The sequence below is a fragment of the Episyrphus balteatus genome, chromosome 3, assembly GCF_945859705.1.
Source record: "Episyrphus balteatus chromosome 3, idEpiBalt1.1, whole genome shotgun sequence".
NCBI classification, from domain to species: domain Eukaryota; kingdom Metazoa; phylum Arthropoda; class Insecta; order Diptera; family Syrphidae; genus Episyrphus; species Episyrphus balteatus.
Genome location: NC_079136.1, coordinates 112,777,205 through 112,790,916, shown reverse-complemented (window position 1 = coordinate 112,790,916; position 13,712 = coordinate 112,777,205).

Here is a 13,712-nt window from a genome sequence, read left to right as displayed (position 1 = left end):
CAACCGAAGTACAGAGATATAAATCAACGATTTTTACACTGAACAGAAAAATAAATATTTTTTGCGAATAAAAATTATGCTTTAATTTTTAAACTGAGGTTAGGATAACGAAAATAGAAGTTGGGCTAATCTTGGGCAAACAAACTACGGTTTTAAACTAACGATATTTTCACAGGTTTAAAAATAAATTTTTTCGGTTTCTAATTAATGAAAAAAAGTTTTTTTTTGTCTTTTGAAAAGTTGTGGAATTTAGATAAAAAATGTTAGGCTATCCTATGCTAACGCTGGGCAAACAAATTCAAGATTGCAACAATAACGATTTTTACACTGAACGAAATAATTTTTTTTGTGGTTTTTGAGGTTCGTTATAATTTTAGAACTAAGGATGGGCTAGCGAAAAAAATAGTTGGACTACCCCGGGCTAACCTTAGGCAGTCGAACCAAGCAGGTTTGAAAAAACATTAGCAATTGGGGGTGCCAATTTCACATAGATTACGTAATGCCCTAAATTTTTTTTTCAGTCTCCATATCTGACTGTCAACTTGGATTTCGTTTTAATTTACATACATATATTATATATGTATAGTATATTTATTAATTGAAAAAGCCTCTTAGAGAATCATTGTCATGAAAAAATGCATCTCTATAAAGCGGTTCGGACTCGGCGGTAAATATTTGGTCTCTTTCATTCTTGTAAATGCACATGAATGTTTGAGAATTGTTTGTCACTTGGCCTTGCTCTTTTATGGGGTTTCGGATGTTGCATGTCGTGAAACAATTTTTTTTTTTAGAATCTTTTTATTACTTTCTTATACAATTTCCTGATGTTAAATCTAAATTTTAGATTATGTTTATCCTTATTTCTTTTATTAAAGCGAAATAAAGAAAAATTGGTCGTATTTCGCTTATCGCTTTGAAAAACGAAATAGGGCCATCTGAGATCTGACCGCATCACTCACCTACGAACTAATGTCATTTTCGTAAGTTAGAAAGAAATTTTCCTATTTTATGTTAATGCTGCTCCTCATAAAATTTGTTATTCTTTCTCCTTCATTCGAGAAAAAAAAGCTATAGAACTAATAAATAAAAACTTCGTCTCCGAGGAAAATCATATAATTAATCTCTGAAAACAATAACAAGTCTGCTGTAAATGATCATTTTAAAAATGTTTTATGTAGGTACTCGTCTTTCGTCGTTTATGAATGCATTCAAATGAAAAAGTTCTCATTATCTTTTCTTTATAAGTTTGACCTTTCAAAAATATCCCATAAGATTAACGAAGTTAATCTTAAATGTAATTTATCTTTAACTTTCATTTAGGTTCATATATTGGTTTCTGAAAAACAAAAAAACTTACCTATGTACACTATGTTCTTTTTAAATATTAAAAAATGAAAGATTACACTGGTCTGCAAAATTTATCCTTTTTTTCTCCTTCGAATAATTTTTTTTAAATTATGAAAGATTTGACTTTCCTGAATCTAAATCTGGTTTCAGAGAAATTCTAGCACGTACCATTTTTTTAAAATGATTTTTGAAAAATATGAGTAGTTTGTAGAAAATAACCCTTTTAGATTCGGTTGACCTAGTACAAAACTAAAACTAATATTCGTATTGAGCTCAAATTTGGAGAACTTATTTTTTATAACATGACAAGTTTACACATATTTTAAGATAATAATTGACAAAAACAGCAAAAATATTGAAATCCTGCAGTTTTTAGTAAATCCCACATGAACAAAAACACCTTAATTTAGGAGAATGTAAAATCTTAACACCCGTTATATATAAAAAGTCAAATGAGGAGCTGATTTCCAAAACCAGCTATCGGAAAAAAATCGGAAAATGAGATATGCATGTCATTTTTTAGGTCTTTTCAACGCGCGTCTAATTCAATCAAAAATAATTTTCTAAACAGCACATAGAGATAGTTATTCAATGTCAAAAAACGACTTTATTTCCAAAAAAGCCTATTGAACACCAAATGTTTTTTCCAAAATGGCCTATGCAAAATGTTCTTTCCAACAAGGCCTCTTCAGTATAAAAAGTATCAATTTGGCGTATGATAAAATGCCACTTTACGATGATGGAGGAGTTACAAAAGTAGTTTTCGTCATTACTTAGTTCCGTCCGTCCATCTGTACACCGTGCTAGGACCTAAACGGTCTAACGATTTTAATTAAATTTTGTCTACTTAAGGGTTTTAGTAAATAATATTTAGAATCTCTGTTTTTAGTTTTTCTCAAAAATTTGGATAACGGAAATAGCGTTGTGGTTTTTTGCGAAAATTGACTTATTTTTTAGCTTATTTCGTACCAATTTTTTTCAAAATTTGCAGACTGTTATTTCTTATCATTTAAAAAAATGAAATATAGAGCTATTCAAATAACCAAAATAACCAAAATAGACACTCCAAATTATAAGAGCAAGTACGTGCGATGCAGAAACGCATTTTAATTTAATTTCATTTATAAAAATGTATTTTTGTTTCTTGTTATAAACTAAAATACTGATATTAATAAAGGTTTATTTAGAAAAATTAAAAAAAAAAAATCGTGATTTTACCTGCAAAAGAAGTTTTACTTCCAAAAGAAGACATAATTCAATTATACTTCCAAAAGCAGATATACCGACTTTTTAATAAGGAGTTTTCAATATAAAGACTTATTTTTATTTATTTTGAATAGTAACTTTAATTGTATTAAAATTTTGTAAAGAATAAATTTGTAGAAGATTATTTTGCTCTATATCTTCTGTATTACGAAGTAAAGGTTTTTTGCATTTTACTCAAAACTACCTTCAGGTCAGATATCTGGTTTTGGAAATCACCTCCTCAAATATGTTAAGAAAACTATAATAAAATACATTAAAACAATTTATACGTGTTTTGTAATTTGATATAATATTTTTCTATTTAGAAATATCTTATCTGCGATAAACCATTCGATACACTGCCTTCTAAATCTTAAAATTTGTCTCTCCTAAGTCCTAGGAACAAAAGTATACTTTTCTTATGGTTTTTGTGCTGAGTTCGAATCCGAAGTCAAAAAGAATCTAGCACGTCAGGATTTTGAGATATACGCGTTAGAGAATCACAAAATCAAGTTTTTGGTTAAAAAAATCTCAAAAAAACTACTACATCTCAAAAACAGGAGCTGATCGAATTTTTTTGAATTCGTATTCAAAATCAGCATACTAAAATCTATTAGAAAAGTATACATATGTTCTTAGGAGAAAGAAATATGAATTTTTAATGATCAGTTTCTTTATGTTAAGATAAGCCAAACCTACTAAACTTACTTAAATTTAGATATCTCGAATAAGAAAAGAGATATTTCGAAGATTGAAACTGAATTTGAAAAAAAAAAAAAATTCTTTTATAAACCGTGACTAGTTTAGTTGAAAAGGTTTACATTATGCCAAAATATTGCTTGGAAAACAGCAAAAAAATGGGTTTCGAGATTTTCTAACGGGAATATCCTAAAAATTTGACGTGCTAGGCCAATTTTGACTTTGGATTCGGAATCAGCACAACAAAATCCTTTAGAAAAGTATAGTTTCATTAAAAGGAGGATTTCCTTGCAGACCAGTGTTATTTCACTGCACTTATTATTTTACTAACATCAATGAAGGAAAATATTTTCTTTCGGAAAATCCTACATCGATTTCTTTATATTCAAAATTTTTTGGTGGCAAGTAATTTTGCATTTTTTTTAAATTTTTTAAATATCCGTTATTTCATTGAAGTTGTAAAATTTGTGAAAACAAGTTGTCATTCTCTTTTTCATTGCAAATATGTGCGACCCCAAAGGTACATTTTAAATCGTTTTTTTCTTTCCTTTCAAAACTGCAAGCACCTATCCTCGTTTTTCTTTCATGATTATATCCAAATAAACTAGCATAATACCTTGCATCTCTCCTTAAGTAACCTCCTTCTCCAAACCATGCGACCAAATTCCTTTAATTTGTGTATATATATACAAAAGCTTTTACTGGTTGCCTTTGGCTGACTCTTCACTGGTAACTTTACCTTCCTATCCTTTTTAAAACTCATTAGTCACGTTTTCTTTCTTTCGTGCATTTGGATACCCCACAAAAAGAAAACAAAAATGAATTTGTTTTTTTTTTTTTTATCTCGAAGGACGAAGGACCAAAAACTTAACCAACTAACCAACAAGAATGCCAGCATTTTACAACAACTGTGTGACTCTTTTCGACAACATGTAAACATTTTTAGTTTCCAAAGAAGATGATGCTTGCTGATATGCTACTGTCGCTTCATGCTGTCGAAAGATGATATTTCTGGAATATCGGGCTTGTCCTTGGGATATCATAGCCCGCAGAGTATGTAATAAGTAGAGTATTCTATATGCTGTTGAAGTAAAGAGAGATACTGGATGGTTGGATGGTGTGTGCCGTGTGCTGGTGGTACAACTCCTCTTACCATTTCCGGTTCATGAAGCATTCAAATTAGAATATTGGTTCAACCTGTGTGAGCTCGTTTTGTACTGTGCCGATGATACTGATGCTGATGCCGGTGGTGCCGGATCCGGATCACCGAAGTGAGAATTTTAGCAAAAACGTGATGATGGCATGCTCTGTATGTTCTTAGCCATTCAAAAATGTTTGTTATTCTTTTTTTTTATTATTTTATTTTGTTCCGACGTCGTCGTCTTTCTTGGAGCGGAAGTTAACAAAAATGATAAACAAATAAAAGGGAAGTCTAGAATAAAAAAAATATTATATGTTTTTCTATGTTTATGCAAAATTTTAACAGAATTTGTATGTGAGCTGAAATTGGAGCTTCTCATATATTCTTATGCATTTTTTAAAGAAGCCGCATGGTTAAGGTTATCATTTATTCAAGTATTGAGTGCGTAGGAGTTTATATAACGGAAGCAAGCAACACACCAACGAATTCCTGCGCATGCTGGACGCATATTAATTCAACATTTTTTATTCAAAATTTAAAATTTGTCTGATTTTTCTGCCAGAAGACTAACAATTATAACTAACTGTGAGAGGATTTCTCGCAAAATTGTTGAAGAGATTTTTATGAGAGATAAATTCAATTTAACCATTAAAGATCAAAGAAAAATAATAGATACCTACTCCCGTTAAAACGAAAAGTTGTAGGTACTAAAAAACGTTTTTCAACTTTAACATTATAACTAACTGTGAGAGGATTTCTCGCAAAATTGTTGAAGAGATTTTTATGAGAGATAAATTCAATTTAACCATTAAAGATCAAAGAAAAATAATAGATACCTACTCCCGTTAAAACGAAAAGTTGTAGGTACTAAAAAACGTTTTTCAACATTAACATTTTTTTTTATATAAAATGAAAGGCTGGTTTTCACATTTCTTTGAGAATTAATTCCGACAGAAAGTGGCCAAAAACGTTGACAATTATAGATGATAAAATTCATAGATAGAATATGTAAAAGGGTATTGTAGTAGTGATAAAAGTGCTATAAATGAATCTTGAAGATGATTTTTGATAAAAATCGCTATTTTAACTATTATATTGAACCTAATGTAGGTATGTTCAAATAGCCAAAATTGTAAAAAATTCGGCGAATATTAAAAAAAAAATGTAATGCACACATTTTGCATTGGTGTTTTTTTTTCAATGCAGAAAATTTTTTGTTTGTAATACAAATATTTTTAATACAAAATATTTTTATTTGCAATAAAAATTTATTTTCAATGCAAATATTTTTCGGTTGCAATAACATTTTTATTTTAATACAAATTTTATTTTTTGATATTGTTTGTGGCTATGTATATATCTATATATTTTTTTTTTGAAAACATTTTTAAGTTGCAATACAATTTTTTTTAATGCAATTTTTTTTCAGTTGCAATAAATATTTTTTTTAATGCAAACATTTTTCAATTTAAAACAAATGCATTAAAAAAATTATTTTATACAACTCTGGTTGAACGCAAATTTTTAAGACAAAAGTAGTTTTTGTTATTTTCGATTTAGTGAATCTAGTTTTTATTTTTTACTTACGAATACCTACTCGTGCAAACATTTTGAAAAAAAAACTCATTTCAAAAAAGTGTTAAATATTTTTTTTTTTTTTTTAGAATTTGAGTTTGAAAATCCTTTTTTCCAATCCCTTATCATCAGGAGCATATTCATTTGCCTATTACAAAAACAAATAATAATTAAATTATGACTAAACAAAATAAGAAATTACAAAATAAACAATACTTGAATTAGATTTATTGGATTACATACCTACTTTCATTTTGTCTCCAAACTTTATTTAACACAAATATTCTATGCTACGCAGATAATATATTTGAGCTGAAAAACTTTTCAAGAACGTCATTTCAAATCTTTTTAATTTTAAATGCATACATATGTCAAATTTCCAAATAATAAAAAAAAAAATATCAAGAAAAAAGATCATCAATATGTCGTCGATTGAAGTTACTCACAGTTTAACCTTTAAAAAAAAGAGCAAACAGAATTTAATACAAAAATATTTCATACAAAATTACATCATCGACGTAAAATTCGATAAAAGTTAAATGAAAATTACAACAATAACAAAAAAAAAAAAGTTTGATGGAAAAAAGTATTTTCTTTAACGAAATTTTCGGTAAAATGAAAAGAAAAACTCATTCCATTCACCACTTTACACTACAGTCACCACCACGTGTAGAGAGCGAGTGAGAGAGAATAAGTAAGACCTTTCACTGAACACATCTTAATGGAAATATGAATCCTTCAGGATCCATCTATAATAGGATAAGTCCTTTGCATCATCCCAATGGATCTACACCTCTAGTTCTCGGTCTAGAGCCACTATGTGGCTTTAGCTGTGGCTATGGGAATGGCTTTTGGTGTTGTTGCTGGTATGATGAATACTCGTCGTGCATTCAGAAAAAAAAAAAAATTGAAAAACTTTATAGACTCACGCTCAAGAAGCGTGAGTACCGATTTTTTACCACCGGATTTATCCTTTTGCTTGATATAACTTCTTGCCTTCATCGCAGTCATTTTTTTTTATTTCATGTCCTTGTCGTCTTCATCTTCATCAGGCATCAATTCTTTGAAAAAGGAAAAAATATAAAACTGTTCACATATCTATCAAGGATTTTCAAAAACCTGCCATTGGTATAGAAAACTTCGTGACAGTGCAAACTTCCGGGATTAAACACCCACCAAAAGCTGTACCCACAAGCCAAATGCATAATACACACACTCGTGGGGATCACATACCCGCAAAGAAAACCCTTTTTTATGAACTTTGTCCCAGAAAGACAAGCTTTTCCTTCAACCAAACACAAAAAAAAAAATATATATAAGAAAAAGCAACAGAATGCAAGGAGTTAAAGAACACTTAGTTAGGAAGAAAAATTCGAACTTTATTGCATGTTGATTATCGTCATCCTGGGTGTAGAAGGAGTACGGAAGGATTTCCATCCGTTCCTATACTCAACGTACCTTGGAAAGATACATTTTGACTTGACTACTGAAGTCTTCTAAATGACACGCTGGAAAAAGTTTTTTCTTCTATTAGTTGATTCTTTAATTTTTTTTTTTTTGCTTGCAAAGAAGAAAGAAAAACCTTGCCTCGTGCTTACAATGACAGTTTGCGTCTTCAGTATTCAGTTTGTTGGTATCCAGGAGATAGGACTTGAGTGAGTCCTTGTTTTTCTTTCTTGTGGTTCTTTTTGGATGGCTTTTGTACGGTGTACGGTGTCGGTGTGCTGGATCTGGATGATGGTGGTTTTTGGTTGTGTTTCAAGTCCTGATGGTCTTGGTCTGATGTACAGTAGCGAGCAAAAAAAATGCAAACAATAAAAACATTTGCATTTTTTTGCTCGCCCAAAAACGCATATTTAGGTAGACTTTTGACAAAATAATGGCTTTGGAGTAAAATATTACACAAATTGAATCTGTTTAATGAAAATAAAACAGTTTCAATATGCCAAATTTGGTAACTTAGTTCTTGTTCCAAACTCTTTAAACTTTTTTCGTTTGCATTTTTTTTGCTCGCTACTGTATATTGAGAGACACAGAAAATTGTGCAACAGACATGAGAGCTAAACAAACGAAGTGATGTCGAATAATTAAGTAGATAAAAGGAAAGAACACGTAAATGAAAGTTGTTGCCTGTGAAGTAGTGTTTGATAGTTTAGTCTTATCACGAAACAACCAGCGATGCACTATGGGGTTTGCATATAAAATGAAGACGCTTTTGATGATATGAGAATTTGATTTGAAATTCAGATAATTTAAATGGGTCTTTCTTCGAGATGGTTCGGCAAGTGGAAGCTTTTAAGTACATTTTTTTAGAATTAATTCCTCAAACTGATTATGATAAACATTGACAAACAATCTTGTATGTCAACAAAATTTGATTTATATTTAACTGGTTTATAATCATTTGCCTTTAAGAGGGCAAAATAAAATCCAAAAATATGTGTCATGCGATCGGAGATCCTTTCTAGTCATTTTGAAAAATGTTTGTATGGAGTTCAATGAATCTATTTTTTTTTTTTTTTCATTTTTATGGAACATTTGAAAATCATTTTTCAAGTCCTACCTGTTACGCATCTTAACTTCTGTTGCTGTTTCTGTCTTTCTTTTTTGATAATAGAAGTTTGGCAACGCTGTTTTGTTTTGAGCTTTTATAAAAATGTTACCAAAACAAAATCAAAAATGTAAATTCTAATAAAATTGTTCCTTTCATTGTACTTCTTCACAACCGTCCCCCCTACCCCCGCTCCGTCTGCAGGACCACCCTCTCTCCAAATATAAACTAACTTAGTTTTAGCATGTGTTTAAAAATTCTATTTATAACGCCATTCTCAAAATTTGGGATTTTGTATTTGGCTAATAATAACCACTTTAAATGAAACAAAAGAGCTGACCAGCAAACTTGAAAACCAAAGAGAACCAAAATCATAGAAGTTTTGAATATTAGGAAATATCTTGAGCAAGAACTTTGTTTTGTGTTTTTAATAAATAAAAAAGTGTGTTACCGTTTTGGTAAAATATATGCAACATTTTTGTATTAATTTATCTTCTACCATCAAAATAAAGTTTTTTTTTTCATACTAATTAATATTATAAAATTCAATTTAATTATTTAATTTCTATTTGAAATATTAAGAATTTATCTGTTCACTTGCATATATCAAAAATTTAATTTAACTTCATTTACTTTTCGTGAATTAATTACCTTTTGTTTGTATAAACTACACACGTAACGCCTGCCATCCAGATTACACAAAATGTTGCAACTCATTGGGAATTCATATCTATACAAAATGACAAATAAACATTAAGTGTCCCTTCCTATTTGCCATGCCATGGTGAACATATTATTAATACTTTATAAAATGGTTAAGGATTTGCATCTCTTTAATCCATTGTTATATATATCGAAATTATTAATGAAAATAAATAAATTATTATGCGCATATGAATGTGATGATGGCAAGGCCGCCGTCTCGTCGCATAATAAAGACCAACAATCATTATGGTTAAACTACATTTTGTATATTGTTTTAAACTTACTAGGAACAATTAGGACAAACACTACATTAAAATCAGTGTTGCCGGTTTGGGGAAATTCAATTTAAAATCTATCATTTACAATATTTTATTGAATTCCTGAATAAGAAGAAAGGAACCATATTGAATAAACCAGTAACTTCATATAGAACTTTTTTGGGTCTTACACAGTAGGTAATGAGTTTTACAAAACAAATGGAGGAAATGAAAATGATGAACTGAAAGTAGGAATAGGCAAACGACATTGTTCAGAACTTTCAAAATCAAATTGTCATGATATGTACCTACCTAAAAAAAATTTTGAAATCATGTCCTTAAATGGTCGCGTCAACTTAACAAGTACACATTTATTTAAGTCAGTGATATACGTTCAGGGCGTCCCAAAAGTCAATGTCGTCAGAACGAAAACGGATAATAAGGTATGTGGTAACAACAGTTATAAAAAAAAATAATTTAAAAAAAGATGTTCAGAACAAAAAAAAAAATACATTTAATAATGATAAATTTTACTTTTGTTTTGTGTTATGTGTCCATCTTTTTTTTTGCTTGCGAATTTAAAAATTAAGAAAATAATCAAAAAAGTCAATTTTGATTTTTTTTTTAATATTTAAAAATCTTTTTTTTTTTTTGAAAAATTAATTTTTTCAAAACTTGAAATTTTTTTTGAACATACACATAAATAGAAATATAATTTGTTCAAAATAACATACCAAATTGTTTTTTTTTTGAAAAATTTTCGAAATTTTTTATATACAAAAAAATATTTTTTGAAAAAACGGCTCCAAAAAAATTAAAAAAAAAAAAATAATTCAAAAAAATCTGTTGTTATAACAGAAATCAAATGACCCTCATTTGTAAATTAAAACTATTTAAAAAGGTGTTTCTTAATTTTAAAATCAATGTTTAATGTTTTCAATTTTTGGAGACTTTTCTGTTTAGTTTTTTGTTTGTTTGATTGAATTCAAAACTCTACAAAAATAATGCCGATTGGTTTTCAAGATTAAAAAAAGGTCTTCTATTAATCGATATTGAGGTCTTCGCGTATGAAGTTTAAATTAAGCCTTCTCACATAAATTTCGAATCTCGCGTTGTTTAACCCCGAAAATATCATATAAGGACACGATTTAAGCTGCTTTGAAATCTGTTATGAGAAAGAATTTGGAATTCGTTATAAGAATCCCAGAGTTATTCCTATAAAACTCCATATCACAGTAAAAAAATATCAGTTTTCACAATTCTATAAAAAATTATCAGTTCTGAATTTGAAGAAAATCGTTTTCCGGTTTAGTGTAAATGTGTACAGATGAACGCACAGACTAACCGAAGGTCGCCATGCATGACGAAAACCACAAAGAACAAGTTAAAACTCAACATTCGATAAAATTTTGACTTTAACCAAAAGTATTGCGCGTTGTTTGTTATTTCAATTAGGTGGTACCAAAAATTTGTATCGAATATGAGTAAAATCAGCGAATTTTATTTTTTTTTTTTTTTGATAATAGAAATTTTTTAATTTAGTGACAATTTAATATACTATCAAAACTGTTGAGTTAACTTCCGCAATTTACAACTTGTAAACTTTAATCTAATATTGAAATACGATTTCACGGTACAATTTGAGTTTATTTTATAACTATCTCAAAATTTCCTAAGTCTTAAAAAGTTTCACACTGAACCGAATTCAAAAATTCAAGAAAATAAACATATCAACGGCAACGCTGAATCAAGGCTCAGATTTACTTTATGAAAAACTGAATTCTGGACCAATAAAAGAATCAATTTCGCTGCTGGCGTCACGTCAATTCGATGCGGGATTAAAAATTATGTAAAATATTTTTCCATACAGTTTCCATTCCAACTCCAAACGTATTGGAAAAATAAAATACAAGCTATACCTACTCATAAGGTTTATTCAATTTTTAAAATTGCAGTTTATACATTTACCCTTTTCTTTGAAAATGTTCAGGCAAGCATACATTCGAATCGGCATTTATCCTAGTTGTTGTTTCATTTTATTATTTTTTTTTGTCACGTCTGTGGTGAACTTTTGGATTTGTTATAATTAGATTATTGGCGGTTTGGACAGGGCTTTGGAAATTGTAAAATTTTAATTCATAACAAAAAAAAAAAAAAAAAAAAACAGAAAAAATCAATTTTTACATTCGAACAGTATTGAGAGTATATAAAATTGTTTAACAAAAACGATGTTTTTTAAACGCAAATTTAAGTTTTGCGGTTGGCAGGGCCTTAAAATGTCAAAGTGAATTGAATTGTTTTGTGTCGGTGTGTTTGTGTGCGTAGAGGTTTTTGTATAAGCCCCTAGGGCTGCATCAGCTAGTATCGGAATCCCAGAACAACAGGATTAAAAATTCTATTTAAACTCAATTAATTTTTTTTACTGTTATAGTAGTTGTTATAGCGAATTCCGATTCATTGAACCGAAAAACATTTTGAATACTCGGATTTGGATTGGATATGATAAAAGGTTTTACATGGGTTAAGGCTGTGTGAACATAAAAGTATGAAATTGTTTCACAAGCCTTTTTGGTGAGTGAATGATTTTGGTTTGGTTTTGATCAAGCGATAAAAACCACCAATTTAGACAGCCAATTATTATTTTAAATATAAATTTTTGTCAGTGGCAGTCCATTTGTTTGATTTAGTTTAGTTGATATGTTTAACAATAGAGATAAATGCGTTATTTGTTGATTTGGATGTTAATTTTGTTTTTAATTGGCTCTTCATAGTTTATTGAACAAAATGTTAGTCAATAACTTTATTGTTTTTCTTCTTGCAATTAAAGGTTCAAGGTATGAGATTTTTCAATGTACACAAAAATGCTAATTAAATAATAATTTGTTCGTTTAGTCTGAAATTTTGTATGTTTTTTTACAAAACGTTGCTCTTCATTGAGCTCGAAAAAAAACATATAGGAATTTAACTTTGAGCTCAACTTCGAATTGAAATAAAAAGGTCTGCGGATTATCCGCTTAATTCTGAGGGAATGAGATTTCATTTAATTCCTTTTTGTTCATCCTTCTTCTTATTTTTTTTTTAATTGAAAAAATATTGATCTGTTGGCAGTTTTCCAAAAATTTCGACCAGCTTTGGTTTATATCTCAAACAGTGTACCTACGCCTAAGCATTTTCGTAAAATAATTTGACATGTCTCTCCATTTCTCATTTGTCTTTGCCTATATTCATGTAAACCGATTTAATTGCTTATATTTAAGTAATTCCATAGCAACGGGTGTGACACGGTTACTTAATTTTTTGTTCTAGGTTTATGTACAATTCACTTAATAAGGTACTTAAAAAGTTGTATTTATTAGATTTTATTTAGTTTTTAATATACCTATATTTAAAATTACATTTTGTTAGCCTGTCTTTCAACGTCACAAACTCTTAAGATTAAATTCAACGGGTGTGACGCTAGAAATTCGTTTCAGTCTGCTTCGGTGACATTTTGAAGCATCAATATTGTAGATTTTTTTTAATGAAAATTCGTGGATTTCGTTTTTAATATGAAAGAAGACTTTATTTCGTTTCCATTAAGCATATATTTGAAGGTTTATTACAATTACAAAATATAACGGGTGTGACATATTTTTGTAACAGGTGTGACATTGTATAAAAAAAATCGTATCAAAAACGTGCAATACATAAATATTTAAAAAAATATCATTAACTTCAAATTTCAAAATTTTAAGCACTTTTTTTGAGCAAATTATTTAAATTTTTAATAAAAATATGCGTTCACCGGTAAAACAGTTTAATTATGTATAGGGTTTTTAAAATAATTCTTGATAACCATTTCCTCATTCTTTCAAATTTTTAGATTGAGGTACGTATTATGTATGTATAAAAAAAAATTAAACAAATATAAAATTATTAAATAAAAAAGTATATACATAAGTATTTAAATGCCATTTTTTAATTTTTTGCTCAACTTAAGTGCAATTACCCATTTCCGAATCTTTTTACAGTAATAAGACAAAAAGTAATATTTCAGCGTGTTTCATGGTGGATTTAAAAAATTTCTTACAACCAATATAATTTCTTGATTTATTTTGGGTGCCCACTTTAGCGAAAAAGTAGTTTTATTAGTATTTTTTTTAAAAGATTCTTCGGCTGATGATTTTCAACTAATCAGGACCAGTTATTATTT